Source organism: Echinops telfairi, unplaced genomic scaffold (genome assembly GCF_000313985.2).
Source record: "Echinops telfairi isolate 266 unplaced genomic scaffold, ASM31398v2 ScPeMD7_7441;HRSCAF=8479, whole genome shotgun sequence".
Lineage (NCBI taxonomy): Eukaryota > Metazoa > Chordata > Mammalia > Afrosoricida > Tenrecidae > Echinops > Echinops telfairi.
Window position 1 is genome coordinate 1,179,317 of NW_022111341.1, and position 10,082 is coordinate 1,189,398.

At 43.9% G+C, this 10,082-nt stretch overlaps 2 non-coding genes and 1 pseudogene across 2 annotated transcripts; all 3 read right to left on the minus strand.

The window, feature by feature from the left end:
* Positions 1 to 1,598: 1,598 nt before the first annotated feature.
* Positions 1,599 to 1,670, minus strand: TRNAA-UGC. Its single transcript has one exon. It is a non-coding gene; the product is annotated as a tRNA-Ala (tRNA).
* Positions 1,671 to 2,658: 988 nt separating this feature from the next.
* Positions 2,659 to 2,965, minus strand: LOC101659813 (annotated as a pseudogene).
* Positions 2,966 to 9,116: 6,151 nt separating this feature from the next.
* On the minus strand, positions 9,117 to 9,188 carry TRNAA-AGC. Its single transcript has one exon. It is a non-coding gene; the product is annotated as a tRNA-Ala (tRNA).
* Positions 9,189 to 10,082: the final 894 nt, after the last annotated feature.

Below are 10,082 nucleotides of genomic sequence, written 5' to 3' on the forward strand. Positions count from 1 at the left end.
TTCCTAGGGGTTTCCTCATCAGACAATGTAGATGCCATCAGCTTAGTGGTGCAGGAAGAGAGGCTGGTCTTCCTAATGGAAGGGTCCAGCATTCCTTTGCTTGCTCACCTTTTTAATTGTACAGGTATTCTCTGAGTCATCATCGACACCATTCAGATGACTCTGCCACAGAAGTCAAAACCCTCTGTTTTCATCATTATTGCCTTTTATCATCAGAATTGTTCTGTAGTATGTATGACTGAGAGTAAGGCAAAAAGTATTGCTATTAGGATTCCAGTTTACGCATGCACTGATTCGTTCTAGAATCAGTGTTTGTTCTAGAATTTAAAATAAAATGTATTTTAAAAGGTCTCTGGGATCTCTTAGCAATAGACCTGTCTTTGTCTCATTAGGGTCAAAAACAAAAATAAAAATGATTCCACTAAGCAATGGCTTCTTATGGGATTTGGTTGGCCAGTTACATTCAGCTCAGAAGACTGTGAGGACTGTTTTTGGAGTTCCAAAGGTCTAATCTTGTTAGATTTTCTTAAAGGACACAGGGCAATGACCAGGTTTACTATGAAAAAGGGTTCCCCCCACCCCCACCCACAACTCATTTATTAGGACATAATCCAGACATCATACCATTCAATAGTTGAGTCACAGCAAGCAGTGTTGTACAATCGCTACCACAATCATTTCAAAACATTTCCTTCCTCCTTGTCCTCCTTGATATTGGGTCCCCATTACTGCCCCCCTTCCCTTGATGTACCCCCCTCCAGGAACCCTTAGTCTAGTTATTATCTCTATAGGTACACCCAACCTGGGTCTCATATACCAAAAAGTATAGAATGAGACATAACAGAGAGCCAACACCTCGACCAACAATAACAAAATATTAAATAAATAAAGCCCCAATCTGGAAAATGAAAACAAAAACACCAGAAAATATTAAAAACTAAATTAAGCTCAATGTGTATCTAAAGGGAAATCAAATGACAAAGTTTTAACCTTTCAAGTCAGACTTATCATTTGAATCTAACCACCTCTCCAACACTTTCTGATAACCGGGTGATTCTCATCCCTCTCTTAGGGTCACAGGGTAATTACCGGAGGCTTCTTCCCTGTGGAGATCCCAGTGCACTGGGGGCCCTCATTGTCATCCACAGCCTTCTGCAAATCAGAACTTCACGATTTAAACTCGGATACCATTCTCCCCTGTGGATTTGTAAGATAGCTTTTCCACTCCTGTGATCACAGAGGTTGGTGTGCTTCTTCCAATTGCGGTTAGTTGATGTCTCGCTTAGAGGGTTACTTGATTGAAAACAAGACTCTAAGGCCCCATATGCTGTTGTATCTGATAGCCGGGCACCAGCTTCACCACACATTGCTATAGCACCTACATCTTCCATATTTCCTTCATGAGGGCATGTCATAAAACTGATTGTTTTTAGACTGGGGCTGGAATTGAGTGTGAGCCTGTTTTCAGCTTTCTTATGGGAAACAATTTGTTCTCTTCGAGGCTTGCTTTTGAAATTTTATTTATTTTTTAGGCAGAACTAAAGCAGGGTTATGAAGCAGTTTTGAGATGATGAAAATGGCATGGGTAAGGAAAAGTGTGGAGGTGCCGGGGATCGAACCCAGGGCCTCATACATGCAAAGCATGCGCTCTACCACTGAGCTACACCCCCCACGTCCATGGTGCCTTTGTAAGTTTTTCACTAGAAATAAGAGTGATTCTCTGAGTTATTAGTCTGCACACTTCATTCTGAAAGATTGTGGCACCCAGAGGTGTCTCCGAGCAACTGATGCGCAGGAACTAGCTCAGGACACGGACACTCTAGATGTTTAGAGCACAGCGTGTAAAGGGAAGGCCCAGTAAGAACGAGCTTGTGCCAGATAAAGTCACCGGACACCCCACTGTGGTTTTACAACCTGGAATTTTGAAACTTTCCTCTAGAGAAATCTTAGCCTGAGGCCCAAAGCTCTTGAATGAAGTTCATCTCTTCCTTGACTGAAAACTCTTCAATAATCCCTGTTTGCTTAATCAGAAGATTAACGGCCAGGTTTCACAGAGGGAAATCTCGGTCAGAAGAAATCCCAAGAGCGGTGGGCTCAATATTTTATGAGTGTCCTTCTCCAAGATGGCAAGACGTAAATAGGATTTAAAGGATAAAAAAAATAGAACCATCCGTGGGTAAAGCATTTATTTATTGAAATGCCATTACCAAACAGAAGGCAGGACAGAAAGGGGTGGGAGGAGTTTAAAGTTTGAGGAGGGGTAAGGGAGGCAGGGGGATGCAAATTTGAAGAGGGACATCTGGAATTGCCTAAGCGTCCTGCCCGGTGGCTTGTAGTGTGTTTCTTTTCTTTTCAATCATTTTATTGAGGCCTCATACAACTCTTTTTTTTAAAAACTACAATAGGAAAAGAAACATTTATTTTAAAGTAAAAATCCAAAATTATTTGTTAAAATAACGCTGCATTTTTGTGATTACATTTATTGGAAGGGTGAGATAAAAATTAAAATGTCGCTTAGCTTATAGCGGCAAACCAGCTTATTTCAGGAAGGATGACTCCTTGGTTACTTCTGAGCAACAAAGCTTACCTAGGTTTCTCTCCGGAATATAGCCTCCAGTCAAGAGGCTCCTCTTTGCCCCTCTAAACGGATTCTTGGTTTCAGCCAGCTCTCAGCGGAGGGCCAACTAGCACCACGCCAGTCACCCGACACAAAGCCTTGGAATATTCCGTTTCGTTGATTTACATATCTCCTCATACATCTCTTCATCAATTTCTATAGTAGTCACAGTTTCTTCCACATCTCCCAGTATCATATTTAAATGCTGATCATAAGCATGCAATCTTCCTCGAAGCTCTCGATCATTTCATATTTTCATATAAAAGCATTCACTCAGGCTGAGCCTACTGAGATGCAGAGGCTCCTCTACTGTGTTGTAATTTGTTGCTGGCCCACAGCATCCGCCATGGCTCAAATACTGAGACTTTTCCCGTACAACTCTTATCATAATCCACACATACATCCATTGTGTCAAGCACATTTTTACATTTGTTGCCATCATCATTTTCAAAGCATTTGCTTTCGACTTGAGCCCTTGGTATCAACTTCTCAGTTTTCCCCTCCCTCCCCCACCCTCCCTCATGAACCCTTGATAATTTATAAATTATTATTATTTTGTCATGTCTTACACTGACGGATGTCTCCCTTCACCCACTTTTCTGTTGTCCAACCCCCTAGGAGCGGGTTCTAGATAGATCTTTGTGATCGGTTCCCCCTTCTTCCCCCCACCTCCCTTTCCCCTCCTAGTATGGCCACTTTCAATATTGGTCCTGAGGGGTTCATCCGTCCTGGCTTCCCTGTTTGCAGCTCCCATCTGGGCCCTTGTACGTGCTCTGGTCTAGCCGGGTTTGTAAGTTAGGCAGTGTGTGTCTACTGGATAGCAGTGACTAGAGAAGTTGCGGTTGGAGGTGTTGTTCTGGGAGAGTGCCACAGGCAGAGGATGGACTTTGACCTACCAACCATGGTGCATGGACTTGGAAGAATATGGCTACATACATGGCCCTTGTCAGCCTTTACAACACCTTCCACCGCTTGCTTCCCCTTCCAAGCTGTGTATTGTGCTTTGAGTGGATGTTTACTAGACAAACTTGTTTTCTATTCAACCATTCAAACACAATTTGTTTTGTGACTTGGATTGTCACCCAACATAAGAGCACTGTCCCTGGCCACCCTCCCTCTGTATTTACCATTGAGGACAGTGGTTGGTAACCATAAGGTCAACAGTTCAAAACCACCAGCAGCTCCTCTTAGAGCCCCAGGGGGCCTATGAGTTGGGTGGAGTTGAGGGTGCCGCTGTGCTGTGCCCTCCTGCCTTCTGAATGTTCCCCCAGGCATGTGCTACCCTTCAGATGGGTATGATGGATTATTCTAGGGAGAACATACCTCCCTGGTGCTCATGTTTACCTTATAGACCAGTCTACTGCATGGCTGGAAGTTCCGGGCTAGGACGTTGACTACACGTCGTAACCTCAGGGGTGGTGATCAGTGGGTCTCTGGCTTTTCAGCATCTTGAGTTTTGTTCCACATTTTTATCCCCTCCATCCGAGGTTTTCTATTTTCACCCTCATCAGAGTAGTCAACGGAGGTACCGTTTAGCTCCGAGCATCCCCTGTGCCTGCTCCGGAAGTGAGATGTAGAGCATTGTTAATGTGCACCACCAATAGGTTACGTCAATCAACTCTGATGCCCGCTCCACCCCACCCCGCCCCCTGCCCCAAGGACAGTCCTGAAACCCCAAGTCCAACAACGTCTTGTTTCAAGATGTCTGGTCTGCCTCCTCTATGCTCTGCTGTATTCGTAGATGTAGTTGTGCATAACCAAACACGCATGTAGAAATATCTTCTGTCAAAGATAGACGTTTAGTACTCGCCAGCGGCTCTGCGCCAGAAAGATGAAGCTGTCTATTCCGGGGGAAGATTTGCAGCCCCGGAAACCCAAAACGGCGGTTTTGCTCTGGTTTTTAGGGTCGCTGTGAGTGGGCTCTAAGGTAGTGCAGTTTTGAGAGAATGGTAGAGAAAGGAATTTCAGTGGTTGTCAGTCTAAAGGTTGTCAGTTCAATCTAAACGCCGCTCCTATCTGGCTTAAAGATTGACATCCTGGGGAGCAGGTCCACTCTGTTCCGCAGGCTCATTCTGAATCAAAATGCCTTCGGTGCCCAGGGGTTTTGCTGTGTTGTAATGGTAGCGACTGGGAACCTTTCCTCATGAGTTCAGTGGTGAAGTGTCTGCTCATGTCCTGTTCCCATTTCTTTGAGATGAATTGTTTGTCTTTTTTATCGCTGGGGTGTTGTTTTCTATAAATGTTTGTCCTTTGTCTCATAGGTCGTTTTGCCTCGGTCTGTAAATTCTCTTTACTCTTTCAGTGAAGTCTTTTGATGTGCATGCATGTTTCACTGTTGACAGGTCCCAGTCGCCTAGGCCATCTGTGTAGTTTGGACATTTTTAGTTATGTTTGATCATGTATTTATCATGTATACGTGTCCCTAAATTTGCCCCTGTTTTTTCATAGAGGATATTTACAATGTTAGGGTTGACATTTGGATCTTTGGTGCATTTTGAGTTTGCTGTTGTACATGGTGTAGGGGAAGGACCCTATACAACAGCTTTGTACATGGGGGTCATGAGCCTCATTTTAAAGACAATGAATGGAGACTGATGACATTTTCATAATTGTCCTAGGTCTCCCACTTCAATAGACTCTAAAACAATCCTTGCCCAATTAGGTAATAAGCATTTGGTGGTACTGTTTGTTCAAATTGATATTTCAGAAGAAATAAAATGCGAGTGTCTGAGTTGAGTTTGGCTGAGTGACTTAATGGGTGTGCGTCTGGCTCCCAGTTTCCAAACAGTGAATGTCCCCATCCTGAGGTTGCTTCTCACGTGTACCAGTTTTCCTCTTGCACTTTGATGGAGCTCTGATGCTGGACACCAGATTATTTCCTCCTGACAGAGTCCAGAGTGTTCAGTGCAAAACAGACGCTGAAAATAGAAAAAAAGAAGAAGCAATTTAATGACAAAAATTCTTAACCTATCAGAACCATAGTGAGAGTAGTGATACCAGGAGAGTAGAGGGAAGGTGTGGGGAGAAAGAGGGACCAATCACAATGATTGATGAATAACACCCCCACCAAGGGAGATGAACAACAGAAAAGTGGGTGGAGGGAGACAGTGGTTAGTATAAAGCATGAAAAAATTATACATTTTTAAGGGTTCATGAGGGAGGGAGGTAAAAAATGAGGAGCTGATACCCAGGGTTCAAATAGAAAGAAAATGTTTCAAAAATGATGATGGCAATATATGTACAAATGTGCTTGACCCAGTGGTTGTTATAAGAGCTATAAGAGCCCCCAATAAAATGTTTCTTTTAACTCCTAACCTATTGTTCATAACAAAGAATGACAACAAAGAGGTTGATGTTCAAAGAAAATTTATGGAATATTTGAATCTTAATCAGAATAACTTTCCTGCCATTTGCTTTCATTTTTCAACTTGTAAGTGTCCTCATGAAGATTCGGTCAGACTTTTCAATGTAGAAGTGTTTCTTTTTGTTCTGTCTATGAACAGAAATAATTTAAAATTTGGAAGTTTCAGACAGGGGTGCAAGACTCTGAGGATGTCTTATCAGCAAGAAAATGGAAGATGTTTTTTTAATTGCTCAAAGGCTCAATCAAGTTCATGTTTTTTTTCCCTTTATTCCAGAAGCTTCATAATAGAGTGGACTCAAAACACACACACACACCTTTTCTGAGTGCAGAATTTCCCTTGCCTACACGACATATACTCGCAGGTTACCCAGTAAGCAGGGTAAGCCTGGCCTTATTGGACTGACCTACAATGAAGAGTTTGCCTGTCCGCTTACTGACCTACGGTGAAGCGCGAGCATGTTGTACCTGTCAGATATAGTTCATTTCAAATTAGTGAGTCAGCACATGTTTAAGATGCTTCCTGGGCAGCCCAATACACGGAACACCCACATACATACACTCAGATAGTGTGGTGATTCCTTTGCTTCTAAATGTTTAAGCATTACTTCCAATCACATACATTCCTTCTGTCCTCCCCACCCCCACCCCATTCATAATATCAAAGCAGAAATAAGCTGATAGCGATGCTCCCATAGAATTCCCCAGGTTGTAATCTTTAGGGGAGCAAGACTACCACAACTTTCTCCCAGAGACAGCTGGAGGTTCAAACTGCCACCAGAGTATGAGGTTTGGGAAATTCCCAACGCCCCACTTCCAGGCAGTCTGAAGTTCTTCTAAACTGTAACCTTTACAGCAGCAGCTCTTCAGGTATGTCTCCTGGGAGCAGCTGGCTGAGTTGAACCACCAACCTTTAGGCAGGCGGGTAGCCCAACACTTAACCATTGCAACACCGGGGCTATTTATCTAACTTTCCATTATATTTTTGTTTTTCAGTTTTTCAGAAACCATTTTATCGGGGGCTCTTATAGCTATTATCACAATCTATACATACATCCGTTGTGTCAAGCACATTTGTGCATATGTTGCCATCATCATTTTCAAAACCTTTTCTTTCTACTTGAGCCCTTGAAATCAGCTCCTTGTTTGCCCTCTCCTCCCCCCTCCCCCCTTTTGAACCTATAATAATTTATGCATTTTTGCCCCAGGTCTTCCACTGACTGCTTTCTCCTTTCACCCACTTTTCTGTTGTCCATCCTTCTAGGAAGGAGTTATATGTAGATCATTGTGATCAGTTTCCCCTCTCTCCCCCCACCATCCCCTTACCCTCCTGGTATCTCTATTCTCAATATTGGTCCTGAGGGATTTATCTGTCCTGGATTCCCTGTGTTTCAATCTCTTATCTGTAGCAGTATACATGCTGTGGTCTAGCTGAATTTGTAAGGTAGAATTGAGGTGTTTTTCAATTTTTACATAAAAATATGCAAATGTTAGTTACAACTTTATGAAAGACTGCAGAAATAGCTAAATACAGGAAAGGAGAATAAAAATATGTAGGTATACAACGTGGTTGCATTTGCTATATACATACAGAAATGCCTATCTTTTTAAAAAGCAAAAACATTGCTTGCCTCTGATTAAGTATTCTATCACAACTCCCCAAATCCGTTTTTTTTTTATCCCAAATGTTATGATAGAACTATTCTATAAGAAAGAGAATCTTTATAAGCTAGACAGAATTAAATCCTGAGGCTTTTAGATCTTCAGTCTAATGCTCTCCCAACCTAGCCATTTCAGCTGCTTGAGAACCTGCCTTCTATTCATGCCTACAAAATACTATGCAACCTTTTATTGTTCTCAAATAGTTCACTTTAGTTTATTGACTATTATCCATTCCTTCAAAATTATAAGGAAGCCATTGCTGTCCACGGATGAAAATGGAGACGAAGCACAGGGTCACGAAGGATGCAGAGGGGGAGGGCTGCCTGCTTCCGAAGAGCTGAAGACACGGGTTCTCCTCCACCCTCTGCGTCTCTTCTCCATCTGAGACTTTCGGGGTTCTTCCTGCTTTCCGCCCTCTTTCTCGCCACGCCCTTCCATGACCCCGGGGAAGGATCTATGAGCTCGTGCCCATGCTGATGGACTTGCACTTCCACAGCAGAAGCGGAGACACACGTAGGGGCAACGAAGGCACCGGGTGCTGTGTTTCCTTGGTCCTCAGTGAGCGCGTCAACCCCACCACCCCACCCCCCGCCGCTCTTCCCCTGGGGGTGGCACTGCTCCCCTGGTTTTCCTAGCTGATTAATGGCGCATAGGGTTTCCTCCTCCTCCTCTTCTTCTTCTGTTGTGTTTTTAACGTTTCCCTGGGAATTGGGTGGAGGTTTACAGCACAGCAAACACTCATCAATTCATTCGCGGCTGTTTCATGGCATCGATGGCCGTCCCTCCTCCCTCTACTCCCACTTTCCTCCCGCCTTTCTATCCCAACTTGCCTTCGGAACCTTGTCCTGGGACCGGTGCTAAGGTCTTTGTGGTCCCGAGAAGTGATGTTTTCCTGAGGAGTGCATCCCTGCTGTTAGTGATCACCTTTTACATCTGACTGCAAAGTGAGACTGGGGAACACCTCTGTCCCCCGCCTGAAGATGGACTCTTTGGGAGCAAATCTCCAGGTCTTTCCTCAGCAGCGCTGCTGGGTGGCTTCAAACCGCCAGCCTTTAGGACAGTGGCTGATCGCAAACAAGAAGGTGGGTTCACAGTGGGCCTTCGGGGATGGCCCCGACCAGGCCAACAGAAGGCAAATGGGTCTGGTTTGGGGAGAGAAAGGGGAAGGTGCCTTAGGAAAGCCCCTCGGGTCTGGGCGTCTCATTCTACTTATTCTAGGGGAATCCACCCCCCTGACCTCCTTGTCTGGCCTCCAGGCCTCGCTCTGCGAGGTTTCAAGGTCTCAAGTACTTTTCATTCACCTTTAGAAAGACAAGATTCATCAAGGTTGTTATTATGACTGGGTCAAAAGCAAACAACAGCAGTTATAGGGAAACGTAAGCTCGTTCCATAAGAACAAATATGACTCTGTCCTTAAAACTACTGCACCAGAAAACCCTTAATTAGGGGACTCTGCCTGAGTACCACTGGGTCCACTGGAGGTACTGGGGATCGAACCCAGGGCCTCGTGCATGCTAAGCACGCGCTCTACTACTGAGCTATACCCCTGACAGGTGGGGCCTTTCAGAGGAGTGTTGGGTACCCTTTGGAGGACAAAATCATCAGAAGAAGATTGTTTTATTTTCAACTCCGCGGTTCCAAAATTCCCTCCATTCAACCCTCTCAGGCACCGACACGCCAACAGAAAGGAGACAATGCTGGGAAGACAGGTATTGCTCCGGTCCAAGGTCTCCCTCCACATTGCCCGGCGCCTGCTTCCATGCCCCTCCCGGCTCAGTCCCAGCATACAACGCTCTCCCGGACTTCTGTGAATGGACATAACTTTCTGCGCTCTCGTGACCCTTAGACGTTATACGTTAGTACTTACCCGGGCAAAACATTAAATAAAACAGACTTCAGCTTGTGCGGAAATAACTCTAAAATTGCATACAAGCAGAAACAAATAAACTCAAAGAATAACATAACCAAGTGAGAAAAGAGGTAACTGATCCAAGCAAATGTTTTACACAGTAATGTGTTCTCAAAGGTAAATTCTACATAAACCGTTTTATATATAATTCTATATAATATACATATATCTTATATAAATATATGTGTATATAGCTTCTTCATAGTAGTATGTTGCTGTTACTTGATGTTTCCAAACAATTTTTATTTAGAGATTTAAAAATAAAGAAGGGATGGGTGTGGGAATATAAATCCAGCCCGCATATGCCATCTCATTCATTTAAAGCGGAGTTTGAGGTTTTGTTTTGGGGTTGTTGTCTTTTGTTTCGTTTGGTTGTCAACTTTTATAATAAGCAGAAAGCCTTCCTTTTTGATCCCTCATCCCTGGTATTCATTGGTTCAAGAAGACTCCCCTGGTCTCTCACTGTTAGGGCAAACTTTTGGGATCCTTGGCTTAAGGACTTCAGCACAGACGGGAAAAGAAAGCACTTTTCT